This window comes from Dermacentor albipictus, chromosome 9 (assembly GCF_038994185.2).
Source record: "Dermacentor albipictus isolate Rhodes 1998 colony chromosome 9, USDA_Dalb.pri_finalv2, whole genome shotgun sequence".
Lineage (NCBI taxonomy): Eukaryota > Metazoa > Arthropoda > Arachnida > Ixodida > Ixodidae > Dermacentor > Dermacentor albipictus.
Window position 1 is genome coordinate 75,186,885 of NC_091829.1, and position 22,218 is coordinate 75,209,102.

The following is a 22,218-nucleotide window of genomic DNA, read 5'->3' on the forward strand; positions in this document are numbered from 1 at the left end:
GAGCCGCTTCTGGCGGCGGCTGCGAGATCTGGTGTCACTTGATCACGCCATCCTCAGCATCGACGCCAAGCGACGTTGGGTGACGAAACTCCGACAAACACTGAATGTGGGGCAGCGTTAAAGAGCGGCGTTCTAAAACGGTTGAAGCCACGAGCATGAAGATCAGACAGATGCCCTCACTGTCCATCATTCCCATACCGGCCGAATGATCGCAACGCCAGGGTTCAGTTTAGTTATTCAGGCGAAAGCCTTATGTCTCATCGGTCAGTCGCCTATGAGCGTAAATGCGGTGACGACACGAAAGGTACGAAAAGGCTACGAGGCCTCTACATGTGGTGGGAGTTGAACGAACAACCTTTGGCGTTAATTATGGCTGGGAATGCTGATAATTTTGCTGGTGTCTAACCATGATCCTTTTATAGAGTCGAACTCCCGAACATTGGTGTTAATAAATGCGAGGTTAATTCAGGCACAGTTAATTAGGGCACAGCTAAGGCGCTCAAACCCAATACCTAGAGTGTAACAACTGCGTCCTTTATAATTAAGAGGCATGACTAAGCGAAGTACGCGAAGCAAAATAAGGGAGTGACTAAGCGAATGAGGAGGATGAGTAAATGAATCAAGTTGGATGTGTAGGTTATGTGTCCGTCTTTCATGTATCGGCACCTGACCTTTCTCCTTGGTTTTAGGGATAACACAAGTGACCCTGTGAATTTTATTTTATGAAACCCTAAGGCCGAAACTATCGTTAGAATTTACTCGCGATGGGCGCACTGGACATCGGGGCATTTCCATCACATCATTGGCTGGAAAATAATTTACAAAAGACGTTATTGCTTTCATTACTTGGAAATGAAAATTCTGTGAGTGTACCACTTCCCAAAAAGCTACACACATTTAAGAGAATTGTCTACTGATGCGTAAGCATTGTTTGTCTCGGCTGTGAGTTCATTTTTACTTCGTTTTGCTTACCTGATTTTCCAAGCTTATGCGCGTCTGCCCATGGTCTTTCCTGTGGCAAAGGATGCTTGGGCTCTAGTAGGCAATTGTCGGAATTTCTCGCTCCCTGCGGCTTCTTCAATGCAATCGTGCCAATGAATTGAAAATGCTGGGAGCAAGCGCGTAGAGACATTGGGTCCCTCATAAAAGTCTAGTTGGCCTTTTCCTGAAATACAAAGTTGGCCAAACCCCACATTTTCATTCCGACAACGCAAAATTTCAAGTGTCGAAATCAAAGTTCGCACGCCCCAAAATTGAAGTGCAGCGACCCCTATTAATTTGTCCCACATGCATATTTCAAATCGGGACAACCCCAATTTTCAGTTTGGCCCAATCCCAAATTTACCTTAACCCCCCTTCCAAATTTCAGTTGGTTCGTTCCTAAATTTCAGCTGGTCTATTCCCAAATTGCAGTTGCCCCAGGTTGAAACTTAAATTTCGCCCATCCTACACTTCAAGTTGGCTCACCCAGAAATGTCAATTGGCCCATTTCAAATTTCAATTTGTCCCCAAGGCCAAATTTCAAGTTCACCCACTCTCAAATTTTCGTTGCTTTATTCATACTATAAACTTTCCCATGCATTTTCTTAGGACTGCATACCTACGGGTATCTTTATTTTGCTCTAAATTGTTCTACGTTGCTAAACGCTACCATTAATATGTATTCACACTATCACAACGACTAAATGTCTTAAAGTTGTAAATTACGCGTTTTCGTACATTAATGAGGCAGTAAACTTCTCGCCTGACAGGGTTGGGGAGCTCGCCAAAACATGCTTGTGCATTAAACGTTGCTAAGGGACGGCGAACGGAGAAGCCTGAATTCGCCGAGGAAATGCGTGCGGAAGGCAGCGTTTACAGAGGCACATTTTCAACGAAAGCGAAAACTTCCGCGATGAAGGTTCGCGCTGAAAACGCACGCACCGCGAGAGTATTCTGTCTGCAACAACAGCAAGAAGGAACTGAGGAGGACGCTTTGGAATGCAGGCGAGGACGTCGGCGGGTAAATTGTAGAACAGCAAAAAACAACACGACAATAATTTTGTTTTCATTTACCAAAACAAGACTGGTGGTGCAAACGAGTTTACGGCGGATATCATCACTGTGCGTGGTGTATTATGGAGTGGCTCGACATCTAAACTGCAGCAGTCTTGGTTTCAAGATTGGAGTATAAGGAAGGTGTTGCAATATTTTCCACCCTGGTATAAGATTCATCGGGAATGGTTTCGAAGAATCCTACGCACTGTATGGCAATTGACCGGTGGCGAGTTTTTCTCCACTTTCCTCTGTGGCTCATGAGAACATTGAATTTTATCAGGAGATTGTCGCGTCCAGGGGGATCATAAACGCGCCACTTATGTGTTATTCTTACTGCGTTTTACTATGGCCGTTTCTCTTCTCTCAGTATTTAATACTGTAATTTAAGGTGACGGCACGCCGGCTCCTGTGACTGCGCATAAATGTTGCGCCACGTTGACGGGATCGTGCGTGAAAACGATTTAAACTATTCTTGCGGCCTCCAACAATGTATAACTTGTTTCTTGACTAGAGTTCTTAGCATTGGTCAAAAGTATGGTCAGCGTGTCAATAAACCTGTCGAAAGGACGACGAGTTCACTTTGGAGGGTGGTCTCCCGCAGAAGCGGTTGCGTTTGTTTCTTTCCGCGCAGCTGGCGAGACCACCTCCTTCACGACAACACTTCATCTGTGCCATATTCACGAGCAACGAGGCACCTGTAAGATGATGAAAGAGCATAATCGTGGCGATTGAACACGGTGTAAAATGACATAGTTTCGTTCTCCGCGCGCGACTGCATGACGTGGGAACAAGCAGATGAAACGGAAGTACATATATCTTGCCATACGCCACGATGTAAAAAAAGCCAAAACAAAAAACAATCATGCGCATATTCCGCTTGTGTGTTTCAACATTTCTGTTAACCCTAAGTGGTCTATCGAAACAACTTAGTAAACGTGTGATGGATGTCGCCTTGAATAATTTTTGAAGTCACGTGTCACTATGGGCGAGGTCACAGCGATGCCACGTACATAGGTTCACTTGCCCGATATACGTCGACTTTCTCGGTGGGAGGGCGGTTCCCGTGAAGCCAACGGCAAACGGCGTTTGCTTTGACATTTAAACACATTGCGTGGCGTGTAATGATGCAATACTTAGCAGACGCGATCGTCAGCTTGAGTGGTATCTACTGCGCTTATCAGCTCAAGCTAGCCAGACCTGGTCAACCCGACCTTGAAGCCAATATAGTCACGCTGGCAGTAACACTTCTCCCTGGAAAGCTTACTTAATTGTACGCTTTCTTGCAGCGTGCCAGCAGCGTACTTAATTGTACGCTGCTGGCATTCATTCTTACCTACGAACGCTGTGGGTAATTTTGACGCTTTTCATTTCACGTGTGCATCCACCATAACATAACCGATGTTTTACAGCAATTCACTCAAGTGCCTTGTTTAGTTTAGCAATAAATCTGAGAAATGGTACAAAACCATGCATAAACATTGAAAAGATGGAGAGTTTGTGGGACCAGTTTTCTTCACGAGTGCAATCCCTGCTACAAACCTAAAATTTTCACCATGCATTAAACATCAAATGAGCCCCATTTTCGCCACATTCAAACTCGGTGTGACGTAGAAGTTTTCTACGACTCTGGAAAACGTGGCTGATAAACGCATTGCAACATGTTTGAGCGTTTTTTTATTTTATATATGTTTTATATACGATAACAACTTGCTTTTAAGGCTTAATTATTGGTGTGTAATCTGTATTACGTGGGTTGTGTGAGGCCTGTCTTGTGTATGAATGGAAGTAGTGTTTTGTGGAATCTGTCATCACGTATGTAGCGGTCATAGCTGATCGCGTCATTGAAAGGGGAGGCCGGCTTGCAGTAGGAGAGGCCAGCGTTCCGATTGTAAGCCTGGACTTGTACAGATTAGGGGGTACGCTTCTGCCTATCCATCACTGGGACTGAGCAGTCTGGGGAGGTAGCACCACCCAGTGGTAAATGCGACCAGTGTAACTTTGAGATCACAGCCGGTGTAAGGGCGACCCTTGCCCGACGCCTCCTAAGCAAAACCTCCTCCGGCCTAGTAAGGTTAAGGGGAAGAACCATACACACAGTGGGATAAGAGCACAGGCCCAGGTAATTTTATCGTTGCTGAGACTGACGAATTTGAAACTTCGCTCACACATCAGTCTGGAAATTGATATGTTTGATTTTATGTGCTGAAAGACAGCTTTTAGTTATGCAGCACGCTACAATGAGAGACTCGGTTTGGCTTTTCCAATTTAGTGTTGTTTAACCTGTACCTAAATCCATGTACAGGAGCATTTTTTCTTTCCTTTTTCTGTCTTTTTTTTCATTTTGCTCCAATCGAAAGTCGGCTGCCTTGACCGCGATTGAATGGACTCAGCAGTGAAATGCTTTGAGCACTGAGCTACCGCGGCTGGTATAACTGTAAAAAAGACTGCAACGTTCAGCTGTAGAGTTAATATAACCAACTCTAGAAGAAACGCTCGCCACAGCGCTCATGCAGAGAAATCGGGACCTGCAAGGGCGCGGCCATGTTGCAACTTTGCGACACCGCGCAGGCACCGACGGCGAGAGTCGATTCAGACGAGGCGCACAATGAACACGAAACTGAGCCTCCCATGGTGGCGCCATCTTGTTCAGGCACCTGCAAATACAGCCCTTAACGCAAGGTAAAAATGAGTTAAACGTTTCATAAATGGCCAAACGATATTTGTCGAAAATGCATGGAATGAGCTCTGCAAATTGCCTGCAAGGACGTGCTCATGTAAATTCTAGTTTTCACATGATATGTTGAATATTGTTAGCCTGACGAAAATTTCAGATAGCAACTTGGTGGTGCCTTTGCCGTTGCCACTCTTTTTCGCGAACTTGTAGCCCAATGTGTTTAGCGGTCAAAGAATTAGGATGTTATGACTTGGTGTGCGATCAAGCCACGCATTGGATGGACAATATTATATACTCCACAGAGGAAAACGAGAAGGCTAGCATATTATACAGCATTAAGGGAGATCTCAATATAAATACGCAAGCTCCAGATAATTCAGGTAATTATTATTTTATTAGAAATTGGTTGTACCTTCTGTCCTTCGCGAACGAATAGAAACTTTTGCAGACATTCCAGGGCACCCATGGAGTTTTTTTTTGCCGTACAAGGAGCGTACTTTTCGTTACCCTGCGGCTCCATTGACGATGGTCGCCACAGTTCACGTTCGTTAAATATACAAATTCATGCATTCTTTTGGGCTTAACCGTTTAGCTATACAATCAGCGTGCTTTTCGTTATACTGTATATCGGGTCTTTCCTTCAATGCTATTCTTTATTCCTTCGTCTGGCCTTAACCGTTCCGCGATAATGTAGCGCGTTTTTCCTACAGTACTGGCTCCACTGACATTGTACTAGGTCTAGCTTTCGTCGAATACTGGACATCACAAAAATCATAGTATGGGATCTTACGGGCCAAAACCCCGGTCTGATTATGAGGCACACTGTAGTAGGGTACTACGGAAATGTGGACCACCTCCGGTTCTTTAACCTTTACCTAAATCTATGTACACGGGTCTTTTCGCATTTCGTCCCCGTCGACATGCGGCCGCCATGGCCGGCATTCGATCCCGCGACCTCGTGCTCAGCAACCCAACACAATAGCAACCACGGCGGGCGATACTGAACGTCATTGATATTTCTGTGCTTAACATATTTAGCATAGAGGTTAACTCCTGAGTATTTGGAGTACTTTGGATGTCCGTGAAATTCGCTGGAGTCGTTCCTTTCGACATGCACATCAGCCAAATCTTTAAAACAGTGGGGCTGAGACAAATAGATATGGTGTTATAGGTTCCGAATGCATGTTCCGATTTTGAGGCTCGCCCTATTGGGGGACACCGGAAATGTGGACCACCAGGTGCTCTTTAACATGCACCTAAATCTAAGTAGAACGGGTGTTTTCGCATTTCACTCCCAAGAAATGCAGCGACTGTGAGCAGGGTTAAGAGTAGCACAGATATTTTTAGAAATTATTTCGTGACGTAATAGTTATGCAGAAACCCGCAAGGTGGAGAGAAGTAATTACCAAAGGGAAAATCAGACATCCACGAATCTGTAGTAATTGCAATTTATTACATCTCACGGCGGCCGTGAGATGTAATACATCTCACGACACAGAATAGTTGTCTACGCGCGCAACGGCGTTACGTTGGAACAAGCAGACGAAACGGAAGTACTTCTCTTGGCACATGGCACGAAGTGAAATAAAAACATGTGGACATTCCACTAGTATGATCCATTATTTCTCTTAACTCTAACTCATCTTTTGAAGAATCATAGTAAATGAATAAATTATTTCGACATGAATAATTATTGAAGTCACGTGTCACTACGAGTGACGTCACAGCGCTGCCATGTGCGTAGGCACCTTTGCGCGATATACGTCGACTTTCTCTCTGGAAGGGCGGTGCCCGCGAAGAGAGCGGCACACGACGTTTCGTGTAACATTTAAGCTCTTAGCTCGACGCATAAGAAAGTAATACGTAGCAGACACGACCGTTAGCGCGCCCGGTATGCAGTGCGCTTCTTAGCTCAATATGGTCAGACCTGGTGAGGGGCCAGTCCTTGAAAGCAATATAATATCGGGGATAGTAATATTTTTTCCTGGAAAGCCTGCTAAATTCTGTAGCCCTCTTCATGAAACACATTTAAAGGCTCCCGCGCTGATCGAATACGTAATTTAATACAAAAGCTGCGGTTAAATCTGAAGCTTTTGATTTCGTCTAAGCATTACCCACGGCATGCCTCTTCTTTTCAAGCAATAGAATCAAGTGCATTGTTTAGATCAGCGATGAATTTTGGTAATGGTACAAACCATGCGTGAAATTTGGAATGAGGGACAGTCTGTGTGACCAGTTTTCTTTACAAATGTAGCCACAGCTACAAACTGAACATTTTCGCCATGCAGGAAACATCAAATGAGCCTCATTTTCGCCTCATGCAAACTCGGCGTGACGTCAAAATTTCGCAAAGCACTAGGAGACATGGTTGATAAACACCGTGTAACATGTTCTCGCACTTCATTTTTATATGTTTCTTTATTTCGATTACGAATTGCTCTTAACCCTTAATTGTGTATGCCTGTAAATGCGTATGTGTGTAATATATATGTGTTGTGAGGGCTGTGTAGTGTACTAATTGAAGCAGTGCGTTTTGTGGAATCTGTTATCAAGCACCCAGTGGTCTTAGCTGGTTGTGTCACTGTAGCGGAGGCAAGCTTGCAGTGGCATACGCGAGCATTCCGATTGTAGGCCTGGACTTCTCCATATTACGTGGTACGCATCTGTCTATCCGTCACTGGGACTGAGCAGTCTGGGCATGTAGCAACCCATGGTAAATGCAACCACCTCCACTTTGAGATCACAGCTGGCGTAAGGGCCGCCCCGGCCCCGCAGGGGCCTCTGCGTCAGCAGGCGTTTGGTGCCTTGCGACACCACGGACCCGAGCACACGGGGACTGGACCCTCCCGCGCGTAGCCATGCACGGCTTAGCCGTGTCTGGGGAAAAGGGGATCCTGGGGGTTGAGCCAATGCCGGGTGTTTGGACCTTTACGGCCCCTCAGCGGCGGCAACACACCCATTTGGCCTCAGCTTCACGTAGACGGCACCCCCGGACTTTTAGTAAAGCAATGAAGGGGGCTAGTTGGTGAACGTTCATGGTTATATTGCACTCAGTTTTACACAAACGATATTAAGGAAGGACAAGACGTGGACGGACGTTGCGCTACGTCCGTCCACGTCCTGTCCTTTCTTAATATCGTTTGTGTAAAACTGAGCGCAATATAACCATGAACCCCCGGACTGACCCACCCGTAGGAAATCGGCAGTCGCCTTTTCCTGTCCTCCTCTCCAATCTTCGTCTTTCTCTCTCGTCTTTTTCATCTTTCCTGTCTTCTCATCACTTCTCCTCACTTCCTAGTTTCCCGGCGGCAAGGGTTAACCTTGCGTAGCTAGCCAGCCTTGGTTATGCTGTATTTGGTTATAGCAGCGATGTACGGCTGGGGTTGGCAGGGTTTATCTAGCAGGAACTCCTCTCACGTCCCCCTGTTGGGCTCCATGGTGGGTGGTCGGCATCGCGGCCGAAAACCCAACTGTACTTATGGAAAACGCTTTTCCTAAACTCCCTCATCGCCCTCAGAAGCGAGGGCGCACCGAAGAGATCTTTCAGTTTTTCGGACGCCAAGTCCACAATTTTCCTCGTTTCCATGTGATCCACGCAAAAAATACAGCTAAGCAAGTGCGAACGATCTCCCCGTTCCTTGTATCTAAGTCTCTTACCAAAGTTTTTGGTCCAGGAAATAAGGTGTCGAGGATGGCTAGCGGTGACCTCCTCTTGGAGCTCCGCGATCAAAAGCAATTTGAGAAACTGTCTCAGCTAGTATCATTTGGGGAGACCCAAGTTGTAGTAATCCCACACCGCACGATGAATACCTCACGCGGCGTTGTCTCGGACGATGATTTGCTGGAGCTCACTGAGGCTGAGCTCTTGGAGGGCTTCAGCAAACAGAATGTTATAAATGTCAAAAGGATTAAGATGAGGCGAGATGGAAAAGAAATCCAAACAAAACACCTGATACTCACTTTCGGCTCAAGTGTCCTCCCCGAGTCCATCGAGGCCGGTTATATCAAACTTCGTGTTAGGCCATACGTGCCCAATCCTCTCAGATGCTTTAAGTGCCAAAGGTTCGGCCACAGTTCACAGAACTGTCGAGGCCGGCTGACATGTGCCAAGTGTAGTGACACTGAACATTCCTCCGAAACCTGCCAGAACACTCCACATATTGTCAACTGTGATGGCGAGCATGCCGCATACTCGCGGTCCTGTCCGTCATGGAAAAAAGAAAAAGAGATTGTGACAATCAAAGTCAAAGAAAACGTATTTTTCAAAGAGGCACGTAGGCGGGTGTCATACCTGTCTAAGCGCAGCTTTGCCGATGTGGCGCGTCAGAGGGCAGCGTCACAACGGCCTCCGGCAGCTGTCCGACCCACACCCAGTGAGGCGGCAGCTACGCCATCCGCCCCTTCAGTGACAGCAGCTAACGCTGCTTCGCCAACACAGCAGACGGGGCCATCGACCCCGAAGGTGGGCGCAGCCGAGGCTACCCCAACCTCCTCGGCCCCATCCAGCCCTGGCAACAGCCGGCGCAGCCAGATCCCCCAGGGAGCCCCATAGACCTCCGGGCCGGTGGGCGGAGGGGTCTTGCCCTCCAAGGCGGGACTCTCTCTGAAAACACGTGCTCGCAAGAGCACGTGTCCGGCGCCTCACAAGAGGCAATGGACACTACACCTATCCCCACGGCGCCCCAAGCGCCTAAGGATCGGCGAGGCTCCCTCCAACGCTCCAGAAAGGGCAGAACTCCCGTTAACGGGCCTTGAAATGGCTCTGTAATTTAATCACTGTAATTTCCGTAATCACTACTTCTGTTTCTGTAGACACAGCACCTATCCACTCCCAATATGGATACACAAATAATTCAATGGAACGTCAGAGGTCTTCTCAGAAACCTTGATGATGTGCGGGAACTTATATAAACACACAATCCAAAAGTGCTTTGTTTACAGGAAACACACTTAAAATCTACGCACAAAAACTTTCTACGAAAGTATGTCACATTTCGCAAAGACCGCGAGGATGCTGTCGCATCATCTGGCGGTGTAGCCATCATTGCTGACAAAAGTGTAGCATGTCAGCATTTAATGCTCCAAACGGCCATTGAGGCGGTGGCCGTCCGAGCCGTACTTTTAAATAGACTCATTACCATCTGCTCTTTGTACATACCACCACATTATCAGCTTCACAGACGAGACATAGAATCATTTATAGATGAGCTCCCGGAGCCCTATCTCATTCTTGGGGATTTTAATGCACATAGTAGTTTGTGGGGCGATTCACGCTGTGATGCGCGAGTTCGCGTCATTGAACAGCTGCTTTTTTATTCTGGAGCATGTTTCTTCAATACAAAGGAGCCTACGTATTTTAACCTAGCTAACAAGTCATATTCTGCCATAGATCTTAGCATTTTATCGCCGACACTTTCACCCTATTTTAAATGGAGTGTGCTTAATAATCCGTATGGCAGTGACCACTTTGCAATAATCTTAAGTACGACGGAGCAAGATCAACTTCTCCCGCAGGTCCCCCGGTGGAAGGTTGAATCAGCCGATTGGGAACGGTACCGAGATCTTACTCATATGACGTGGACTTAGATGTCCGGTATAGCCATAGATGATGCTGTCACATATTTTACAGCTTTTATACTAGATGCCGCCTCTAAGTGTATTACCCAAGTGAGCGGCACTGGTTCTAAGCGGCGTGTTCCCTGGTGGAACGATGCATGTAGGCAAGCGCGGAGGAACCAGAACAAAGCGTGGGCGCTGTTTCGCGATTCACCAATAGCAGAAAACTTGGAAAACTTTAAGCATGTTAAATCACAGGCGAGGAGAACGCGCCGACAAGCAAGACGAGGGAGATGGGCAAAGTTTATCTCAAGTATTAACTCTTACACAGATGAGAGAAAAGTCTGGAATAGAGTGAAGAAAGTTAACGGGCAACAAACGTATTCCTTACCGTTAGTAAACAGCCACGGAGAAAGCCTGGAAGATCAAGCCAACTCTCTTGGTGCACATTTTGAATACATATCGAGCTCCTCGCACTACTCCGAAACCTTCCTAAAGAACAAAACGCGAATAGAACAGCAAAAGTTACAAAGGAAATGTGCTAAAGGTGTGGCGTACAACGAACCATTCTCCATAGCAGAACTGCAGGCAGCACTGAACTGTTGTAATACATCCGCCCCAGGATCAGACCGCATAATGTATGAGATGTTGAAACAACTACCGCCCGAAACACAAAAAAACCCTCCTTTGCCTTTACAACATTATATGGTTTTCCGGCGAGATCCCCTCTGCTTGGAAGGAGGCTATTGTAATCCCAATTCTAAAGCAAGGAAAGGATCCTTCCTCTGTATCAAGCTACAGACCCATAGCACTAACAAGTTGCCGCTGCAAAGGTTTCGAAAGAATGATTAACTGTCGCCTACTACACTTCCTCGAATCAAACAATTCGCTCGATTCATACCAGTGCGGGTTTCGGGAGGTTCGATCTACCAGTGACCATCTTATACGCATAGAGGCACGTATCCGTGAAGCTTTTGTCCATAAACAGTTTTTCTTATCTGTATTCTTAGATATGAAGAAAGCCTATTATACTACGTGGCGGTTCGGGATATTGAGAGACCTCTCCCACTTAGGTATACACGGAAATATGTTCAATGTTATCGAAAGTTATCTGTCAAATCGGACATTCCGTGTTCGAGTTGGCAATGTTTTGTCACGGAAATTTGTACAGGAGACTGGAGTGCCGCAGGGCTGGGTGCTCAGCTGCACGCTCTTTATAGTAAAAATGAATTCTCTCCGTCTACACATACCACATAACATCTTTTATTCAACATATGTTGACGATGTCCAGATAGGATTTCAATCAAGTTCTCTCGCAATCTGTGAGCGACAGGTCCAGCTTGGTATTAAGAAGGTCTCCAAATGGGCTGATGAGAACGGGTTCAGACTGAGCCCACAAAAAAGCACCTGTGTTGTTTTCTCTAGAAAAAGAGGCCTACATCCTGATCCTGAAATTTGTTGCATGATGAGCGTCTGCCTGTAAACAGGGAACATAAATTTCTAGGGATAAATTTAGACGCGAAATTAACTTTTATACAGCACATAAAGTATCTCAAAAACAAATGTATAAAAACAATGAATATCTTAAAGGTTCTCTCACGCACAACCTGGGACAGTGATAGAAAATGTCTGATGAACCTATACAAAAGCCTCATACGCACACGACTAGACTACGGAGCCATAGTTTACCAGTCGGCTACTCCAACTGCTCTAAAGATGCTAGACCCTGTCCACCACTTAGGAATTCGCCTGTCCACAGGCGCCTTTAGAACAAGCCCAGTGGAAAGCCTTTACGTTGAATCGGATGAGTGGTCACTTAATCTGCAGAGAACATACTCCTCTTCCATGTATTTTCTGAGAGTGAACGCAAACAGTGAGCAGCCCGCGTTCTCCACCATAAACGATTTGTCCAGTTGTCAACTTTTTCGCAACCGGCCCACATTGGCAAAGCCTTCCTCACTGCGTGTTAGGGACATGGCTGAAGAAACAAGGGTTCCACTGCTTGAATACCACCTTATGTCCCCTGCTGTAGGGCCCCCGCCGTGGCCGTGGCAACCAATAGACTGTGATACATCTTTCGTAGCTGTTACAAAGCACGCGACTGTCGCGCATATACGAATGTACTTCCTCGAGTTACAGCACAAATACTCCCCTCCTGAATTCTTTACAGACGCATCGAAGTGTGATTCTGGCGTATCCTACGCAGCGGTCGGTCCATCCTTTTCAGATGCTGGTGTTCTGCACCCTAACACAAGTATTTTCACAGCAGAGGCCTACGCGATATTGGCTGCCGTTAAACACATAAATGAATTTAATATCCCAAAGGCAGTTATATACACAGACTCTTTGAGTGTCGTAAATACTTTGAAAACTGTCAGAAAATATCAAAACCCTGTAATTCTATCTCTTTACACAGCATTATGCACAACCTATGAGTCCAAGCAGCATATCGTCGTATGCTGGGTGCCAGGTCACCGAGACATAGAGAGAAACGTGTTGGCTGACCAGCTAGCCACATCCATTCACGCAAACGCTTCCAACACTTGCACGACTGTCGCGGTAATGGACCTCAAGCCCTCAATAAGAAAAAAGCTAAGGGCTTTCTGGCAGCGCTTGTGGGATAAAGAGACAGAAAATAAATTACATGTTATCAAGCCGTATCTAGGCAACTGGCCGCCGGTATCAAAGAATCGCCACACAGAAGTAACACTTTGCAGACTCAGGATAGGACACACATACAGCACACACGCATACCTCTTGTCCGGTGGCGATCCACCCACGTGTGATAAATGTGGTGAGCCACTAACCGTGCTTCACATCCTGCTGCAATGCACTCAATTAGACGCTAATAGGAAAAAGCATTTTCCATTATCACATCGGCAGCTAATTCCATTCCATCCTCAAATGATTATAGGTATAGAACCTCTCTTTAAACATGAATGCCTGTTTCGATTTTTGAAAGATGTACATAGTTTTCATATTATAGCACCAGGAAATCCGTAGCACAGCCTCTAACAGAGGTTTCTGCTGCGGTAGGTGCAATAAAGAAAGCACCTGCCTCCCAGCCTTTAGGCCCAAAGGCCCCCCGGAGGCATAAGTGCTAGTTACATATTCTTGCATTTTAGCTCCATGTCCACTTATCACGCGTACTATATCCACAGACCACTACATGTATCACTACCATAATTTTATGCTTTATACTATTTTACGGTTTCATGACACTGATTGATTTTAGGCCACTTTACAGCCATGTTACATCCCACCATCGCCACTCACAAATCAGCGCTTAACACAACATTATCAGTCATGGCGCTCTTTCGCCATACCTGGCCCTTGCGCCACTAAACAACACACATCCATCCATCCAAGGGCCGCCCCGGTCTAAAACCTTTTAACCACAACTTCCTCCGCCCTAGTAAGGTGAACGGGGAGGGAGCAGAAAGTGGCATAAGGAGCAGAGTGTGGGATAAGAGCACTTACCCACGCAATATATATAGTGACTGAGACTGACGCTTTTTAAACATTGCTCGCTCATAACATTAGAAATTGCACTGTTCGGTTTTACGCGCCGAAAGCCAGCTTTGATTATGAGGCACACCCTAATGAGGGACTCGGAGCGACTTTACCAATTTCGGATTCTTTAAGGTGCACCCGCATCCAGGTACACGCTCGTCTTTTTGTTTCTTTTTTTTTTCGTCTTCGTTTTCCATTTCGGTGCCGTCGAAATTCAATCGCCGTGGCCGCTAATGAATGTACGACCTTGAGCTCAGCAGTGAAAAGCTTGACGCACTAAGCGACCACGGCTTGCATCACACACAAAACAGGCTCCAACGCTCACCCATCGAGTTAACAAAAACAACTCTTGCGGCCATGCAAAGGTAAATATACCCGGTAGCGAAGCTTCCTTAGGAGCCAATACGTTCAAAACGTGGCGGTTTATCGCGGGTTAGTGGGGCTTAGCGCCATCTGTATGTGGAGGGAACAATTCCGGCTGAAGAAAAAATAATGCGACGCCATATCCGTTAAAAACAGAAGTGACGTCATCTTGTTTTTGAAGGCGCGAAACTTGTTTTATTCGCCTGCCTTTACAGCTATATATTCGAATGCTCCGCCATTCGACTTGATGGGCGTATCGAGCATTCAGCGCGGAAAACGATGCAGGAAAAAACCAACCGCACGGCTGTCGAAATCGCACCACCGCAGAGAATATACTTTCTTTGGAGGCCGGTGAAAGCTTTAGGTTAGAGTGCCGATGAGTGCTTGTGTGGAGTGCTTTAGGTGATGAAGTTACCCCCCGTCACCAAATTCAGAGAAACTTCGACAAGCAAGAAAGCAAAACGTGTGAGGGGGGCGTATTTCAAGAGGTGAACTTTAGAAACGCGCCTTTCTGCGCGCTTTAAGCGGTACATTGCTCTAAGAGTTGTCTTGGCGTCAGCGCCCCCGTAACGGTGGGTGCTGAAAAGAACTGCATTTTTTTAGTAATAATAAAACTAAATAAACTTCTATTTACTTAACTCCTCACGAATGTGTAAAATTGACCAAGAATTTTATTAAGCGTTAATGAATGCAACTGTGTCTCGCTTGAATTAAAAAACGATTTCATCTTTTCCAATGCTTGTTCCAATCACCGCCCTTGCTGATGTCGGTGACAATGTTTACTGAACTGCTTACGCTCGAAGCTTCGCAACCTATTTGGATCGACCTTGCCCATGCATTAAAATCTACAACTGCAACACTCTTAAAACAGTTGCACCCTTTGGGGTGTGTATTTGTCCCACAACAATAATCGTCATCTGCCTTGCTGGCGTTTCCTTTCTTGAAAACTCGGCTCTGGCTACTTTCCTGTCGAGAATGCTGCGTCACACTGATAACGTGCATGCCGTTCGTGACTGCTGAGCCCCTCTTCATTATGATGGCGGGATTTAGCTCAGAGGCCTGCAAACGCAAAACTTAAGGCACGATAAAAATAAGCGAAATGATTCATAAATAGTCATCCAATATTTCACCTCAATATGCAGGAGCTTTACACATTGTCCGTATGAACTGCTCGTGTAAATGCTAGTTTTGTCATCATATATTTAATATTGTGAGCCTCACAGAAATGGGAAGTAGCAACTAGGCGGCAACTTTCCCTGTTGCCACTTCGCGCGGATTTACTCTAATGTGTCTAGCGATGAAATTATTACGATGTCATGCCTTATTGCATCATTAAGCAAGTGGGCGGGCAAGCATACTCCATAATGCGAAACGATGAGTTTAGCATTTTTCAATAAAAGAAAGGAGGTCTCCATATAAAGACGCGGGCTGTGGATGCTTTACGTAAATACATTTTGGTCATCGTTGGCATAAGCAAGTTCGTTTCGGGAAGTGAAGAAGAAACTTGTGCGCAGATTTCAGTGCAACCATGGAGTTAGTGTAACGTACCAAGAGTGCGCTTTTTGTTTGGATGCTGGCTCCATCGACAGTCGGATCCATCTGCAACCGCGCTACATACTAAAGCTTCCTCTGTGTAAATCATAGAGAAAGAAATTCAAGAACTGGCAAGACGAAACCCGCAATCGCTAGTCGTAAACCTATGCTATAGCTCACGCAAGCACCGGAAAAAAGGCATCTGAAAGGAACTTTGGGTAAATCATAGGGAAAGAAATTCAAGAACAACTGGATAGGCGAAAGCCGCAATCGCTAGTCGTAAACCTGAATAAAGGGAAAATCAGACAGCCACCCCTCCGTAGCAATTCCTACAAAGGAAACCCATACGGGTTCCTCTGAAGGAAAGCCTCATAGTTGACGAAAAATTCGTCCTGGTCCGGGACTCGAACCCGGGACCACCGCCTTTCCGGGGCAGCCGCTCTACCATCTGAGCTAACCAGGCGGCTAGCAGATGGCAGGGCGAAGTTGAATTTGTCGACAACGCGAAGCAAAGGCAAGTGACGGAGGGTGGATGTCTGATTTTCCCTTTATTCGTTACTTCTCTGCGCCTTGCGGGTTTCCGCAGATCAACTACGTCGTAAACCTATGCGTTAGCTCACACAAGCACCGGAAAAAAAAGCATCTGAAAGGAATTTTGTGTAAATCATAGAGAAAGAAATTCAACAAGAACTGGCTAGACGAAACCCCTGATCGCTAGCCGTAAACCTACGCGTTAGCTTATGCAAGCACCGGAAAAACAAAGCATCTGAAAGGATATCGCTAAGTATGGACAGTTGGGCTAGTTGGTTGTGATTAGCATTATGAAACATCGTTCCAGCGTACAATTGAACATGGACGAGAAGAGAAATACAACACGAATGCCGGATTTCAACTGAATTTTATTCATGGAAAACAGGGCTTTATGTACTCAGGGGGAGACAGGAGGGGCTGCTAGTGACCAGGACGACCTAAAAATATTTCCTTGGTTTAGGCAACAGTCATCAAAAATGTCGAACCAAAATAAGAAAGGAGTAAGAGCAAAAAGTGAAAAAAGGGGAAGAAACCTTTCCCTCTCTCTTTTTACATCACTCGGTACAATCCTGCTCATCTCTCGCCCTACCTAGCTGATTCGACACATGTATGTATAACTAAATAACTAACGAAATAAATAAATAAATAAATAAAATGTGTCCTTGAGTTGAACTAAGGGTAGGGCTTATCGATTGTAAGACCGCATTCAAACCCTTTGATGAATTTCAAGATGTTGCCCTGCAATTTCGGCGCTCGAGATTGTACAAGTTATGGACATTGCTCAACAAAACGACAACAAAGTTAAATTCTTCCGAATACTTGTGCACTGCATATGACGTGTGTGTGTGTGTGTGTGTGTGTGTGTGTGTGTGTGTGTGTGTGTGTGTGTGTGTGTGTGTGTGTGTGGAAATATGACACACACACACACACACACACACACACACACACTGGTATCGTATCGCGGGTGGTGGAATAATATGTATCGCGGGTGGTGGAAATAATATGACACACATGGGACGGGGTGGGAAGGTGGGGGCCAGTGGCTGCGCATGGTTCTTCGGGTGGTTGAGCACATTCCCTGGTTGCGTGCGGTACATTGGAGGTAACCTGCGGCGGGTGCATAGTTGAGGGAGCCGAGATGGCGTGTCGCTTCACGTGCATTGTCTTCCAGCGTCCCTAAGTGTTAGAGATCGCGTAAACTCACTTGTCGCAAATGCCCTGAAGTGAGAGGCTGCTCCAAGAGTTCCATTCTTGATGCCGACAGTACTTCATAATGACCACGTTGCTCGGGTTTGACTAGGTGCACATGAGATCGTGCTTGCTATTTCTTTAGCAAAAAAACGTTTACTTTGAGCCATGTAGCCCATAAAACTATCAACCTTACGACGCGTAGTTGTCTAGCACTTCACTATTACAATGAAGTACTTCGCCATTTGGATGAAACTGTTACCTTCTTTAATACGAAAACTGGTACATAGGCATGCGCACATAAATTCGTTTGCGCAAGTGCTATGGTAAGCGCCCTTTTTAGGAGAACCCTCACAGAGCCACAATGATATTTGGGCTGTCCTTTGGATTTTGTTACGTGCCCTCTAAGTAGCGTTCTGCGGCAACACTTCTTTAAATTTGATCATTAATAGCAGAGATTGAAATATTTGGAATGGCACTAACCCGTGATTGCAGCAGACGAGCGTAACCACCGAAATAGACATCCTCTCCACTTTTCCTCTCTAAGCTCAGCAAGCAAAATTCCGTCCCTTCGCTCTCCCATGCCACGGCCGAAGGATCGCCTGACGGATACGTCACCGGTCCTGCCTTCTATTTGCTCTGCCGTATTTTTGCTGAGTGGTAAAGTTCCGGTGACGGTATCGCGGGCGAGCTCTTTTGTCTGTCTTGTTCTGCGCAGCAAGTGATTTCTCGCGCTCTGCACAAGAACTTTTGATCAGCGCCGTAATCGCGAGCAATGAGGTAGGCGTGAGAGGATGAAAGAGCATGACCGCGGCGCTGGAATACGCATGCAGAAACGACATAGTTTGGTTCTCTGCTGCGCGCAAATGCGTGACGTGGGAACAAGGAGACGAAATGGAAGTACACCTCTCTTACCATACGGCACGAAGTAAAAGAAAAAGACGAGGACATTCGGCTTCGCGTTTCATTATTTCCCTTTACTCTAAGTCATCCATTGGAACAACATAGCAAACAAATAAATGATGTCAGGCTTTAATAATTTTTGTAGTCGCGTGTCGCGTGTAGTCGCGTGGCAGCCCTGTGACGTCACAGGGCTGCCATGTACGTACGGCGCACTTGCGCGATAAAAACATGGACTCCCTCGCTGGGAGGCGGTGCCCCCGCGGAGAACTGCAAAGGGCGTTTGGTTTAAAATTTTAGTACTTTGCGCGGCAGGTAACGTTGCAATACTGAGCAGACAGTATCGTTAGCGCGAGTGGTATACACTGCGCTTGTCAGCTCATACCGGCCAGACCCATGAGTGCCTGACCTCGAAGGCAATATAATCTTTAGGGCAATAATAATGGTCCCTGGAAAGCATGCTAATTTCTGCAACGCCCCCCCCCCCCCCTTTCATGAAACACATTTAAAACGCTCCCGCCCTGTTTGAATACGTAATTTACTGCAGAAGCTGTAGACGACGCCAAAAGCGTCGTCTACGCATTACCCACGGCATGCCTCTTCTTTTCAAGCAATATGGTCGAGTATCTTGTTTAGTTCAACAATGAATTTGGTAATGGTACAAACTGTGCGTAAAAATGAAAAAGTGGGACAAAGCGTGGCACCAGTTTTCTTTAAAAATGTAATCACAGCTGCAAATTTAAAATTTTCGCCATGCACTAAACATCTTATGATCCCCATTTTCGCCACATGAAAACTCGGCGCGACGTCTAAATTTCACAAGTGACTCGCAGACGTGGTTGATAAACACCGTATAACGTGTTCGAATACTTCGTTTTTATATGTTTTTGTTGTGATCACAACTTGCCCTGAAGCCTTAATTCTTGATATTTATACCCCTATTATATCTTTGCTGTGAGGCCTCTGCTGCGTACTAATTGAAGCTGTGTTTTGGAGAATCTATTGCCGTGTGCCCAGCGGTCTAAGCTGGATGCGACATTGCATGTAGCGGAGGCAACGTTGCAATAGGAGACGCGAGAGTTCCGATTGTGACCCTGGACCTGTGCGTATTAGGTGGTACGTGGTATCGGCCTATCCGTCACTGGCATTGAGTAGTCTGGACACGTAGCACCCACTGGTAAATACGACCACTTCCACTTTGAGGCCGCAGCTGGTGTAAGGGCCACCCTGCCATGGCCCGAAGCCTTCTAAGCAAAACTTCCTCCGCCCTAGTAAGGTGAAGGGGGCGGAAGCAGACACAGGGTGGGATAAGAGCACTTGCCCACGAAATATATACAGTGGCTGAAACTGACACTTTAGAAACTTTGCTCGGTCATAACGCTAGAAATTTAAAGGTTCGATTTTACGCACCAAAAGCCCGCTTTGTTCATGAGGCACGCTACAGTGAGGGACTCGAAGTGAGTTTATCAATTTCGAATTCTTCAACGTGCCCCTGAATCCATGCACACGCGTGTATTTCTGTTTCTTTTTCCCGTGGGCATTCGGCCGCCACGGCCGCGATTTAATGTACGACTTGCGCTCAGCAGTGAAGCGCCTTACACACTAAGCTGCCACGACTGGCGTCACACATAAAAGGGGCCCCAACTTTCACCTAACGAGGCAACATAAGCAAATCTAGCACTCATGCATTGAGACGTGCAACTGCCAGGACGCCGCCATGTTGCAGCTTTGCGCCACCGCCTTGCGCCAACGACGAGATGCCATTCAGACGAGACGCGCAATCTAAGCGATACGGAGGCTCCCTTGATTATGGAGGCGCTATCTAGTTAAGGTGGCCGCAAAGACATCCTTTATGGCACGCTAATAATTACCTAAGTTTTTTTATAAATGGCGATGGCATATTTCTCCACGATACGCTGACGGACGTTTACACACTGTCCCTATGGACGGTGTAATGCTAGTTTTCGCATCATTTATTGTGAGCATGGCAGAAATGGGAGGCAGGAACGTGGCGGTGCCTTTATGGTTGCCACTTCGGGAAGATTTATGCTAATGTGTTTTGCGGTAAAAGCATAATTTTTTGCCTTGGTGCGCTATCAAGCTACGCAGTGGACGCGCAAATATTCTTCATCTAGCGAAAGGTGAAGCCTAGCATTTTTTAATAACAAAGAAGGTGTACTTATAAAGACATTGTCAGCGGATATTTTACGTTAATAATATTTGATCACCAATTGCATAAGCGCACTTCCGTTCTGGAAATGAAGAGAAACTTATGTAGAGAATCCTGGGCAACTATGGAGTTTGCGAAAAGTATCAGGAGCGCGCTTTTCGTTAGGTAGCTGGCTCCGTAGACACTCACGAGCTTCCTCACGCTTTGTTAAATACGAAAGTTTCTGAATAATGGAGAAACAAATTAAACAAGAGGGGACACGCCCAGTCTAGTGTTCATCCCATCCGCTGGCTGACCCGAGCATCGGAAAAAAATAAGGCAATGTGAAAGAAATTTTGTGTAATATACCTAGAGTGGGCTTTTCTTTACGTTTTGGCTCCGTTGACAGTTCAATCACCGCTTGGTTCAAAGTAAAATTATTTCAGTTGTCGGCTTACTCGTTTACCTGCAGGGAAAGAAAAAATAAACAAGACGGGACACTCGGCAAAAATTGGGAACACGAAACACGTCACGCCTGGTTTTCATTCTATACATAAGCTGACGCGAGCAGTGGAAAAAAACACAGAATGTGAAATCAATTCAGACGGCGTTTTATTTTTATTTTATTCTTTCTCGCTAAAACGAAAAAGTTTTTTTATAAATGAACTTACTGGCAACAGGAAACACGTCGCGGCTTGTGTTAGTCCCATTCATTAGCTGTTTCGACCATCGAAAAAAAAAAGGAATGTCAAATGAATTTAGACAGCGTTTTTTTTTTATTATTTCCCGCTAAAGCTTAAACGTTTTAGCGTTCAATGAACGTATACTTAGCGATTTCTTTTTGCCTTTACATAGGAACGAGTTAGCGGCAGCACAGACGCCTCATATGCATGCTTTATGCGCAAACACGCCACCGAAGCGAGTGAGGCGGCTGCATATGTGAAGTTCGCCTGTTCGGCGATCTCCATCTTTTGGATGTAGGCTTTCTCTTATGCTGCCGGTGTATTCTTGCGTTCGTTGTGTACATCGACGCGGCGCGAATGCACAATCGTACTAGGATTGTGCATTGTGATGATGAGCAATTTCGTTTGACAGTCTGCGACCCAGTTAAACCAACTTAGACTCTTATAACACGGAACCGAGACTTGTGACGCATTAAGCGAATCACAGGTCTGCTGTCTTGGAGTAGCTAATTTGAAATAATAACTCGTACTAGGAGAAGATTTCGACGCTTTCTATGAACCTCAACATAATTTTACCTTTTTTGGTAGTTTTTGCGCATGCTCGCCGCACTCGGCTTAGTAACGCAAGTTTCGCGTGCACTGAATCTTACTGGGACAAGCTTTGGCGCTTTCTGTGACCTCGAACATTATTGTAAATAATTTCGTTATTTTTCAGACACTTTCGAGGCACGCTCACCGCACCTGGCGTTGTGACACAGTCAACGAAAAGCGGCTTGGTCGTGATGAGAGAGTAAGTTTGGCGTTTACTCAGTCTCAGTGGGACAAGCTTATGACGCTTTGTGTGACCCCAACCTAGACCTTCTTTAGGTACTCACGCTTGCGAAAACGCGACCACCGATTGCCAGGAATGATAAGACTGCAATGTGTTGCTTGTGGTGGCAAAACGCGGGAAAGAAAACGCCAAGGAGCTTAGAAAGTAGTGTCTTGAAAATTCTGTCTTCTGAACGACTGAAAACAGGCATTGCACCCACGCATTTGTCTTGAGTGCAAATAGAAGGAACACTGCCAGCGTCTAGCATGGTCTGGCTGAG

The 22,218-nt window shown here is 46.0% G+C and overlaps 1 protein-coding gene across 5 annotated transcripts in view; it reads left to right on the plus strand.

The window, feature by feature from the left end:
* Positions 1–21,917, plus strand: part of LOC139049428 (uncharacterized) — a 143,234-nt gene extending 121,317 nt beyond the window's left edge. For 3 of the 5 annotated variants that reach the window (XM_070524750.1, XM_070524748.1, XM_070524751.1), the window contains one exon: positions 21,843–21,917. The gene's annotated coding sequence lies outside the window, so the exon portion shown is untranslated. The remainder of the gene's footprint in view (positions 1–21,842) is intronic. The other 2 variants (XM_070524754.1, XM_070524749.1) reach the window with 2 other exon arrangements.
* The last annotated feature ends 301 nt before the right edge of the window (positions 21,918–22,218 follow it).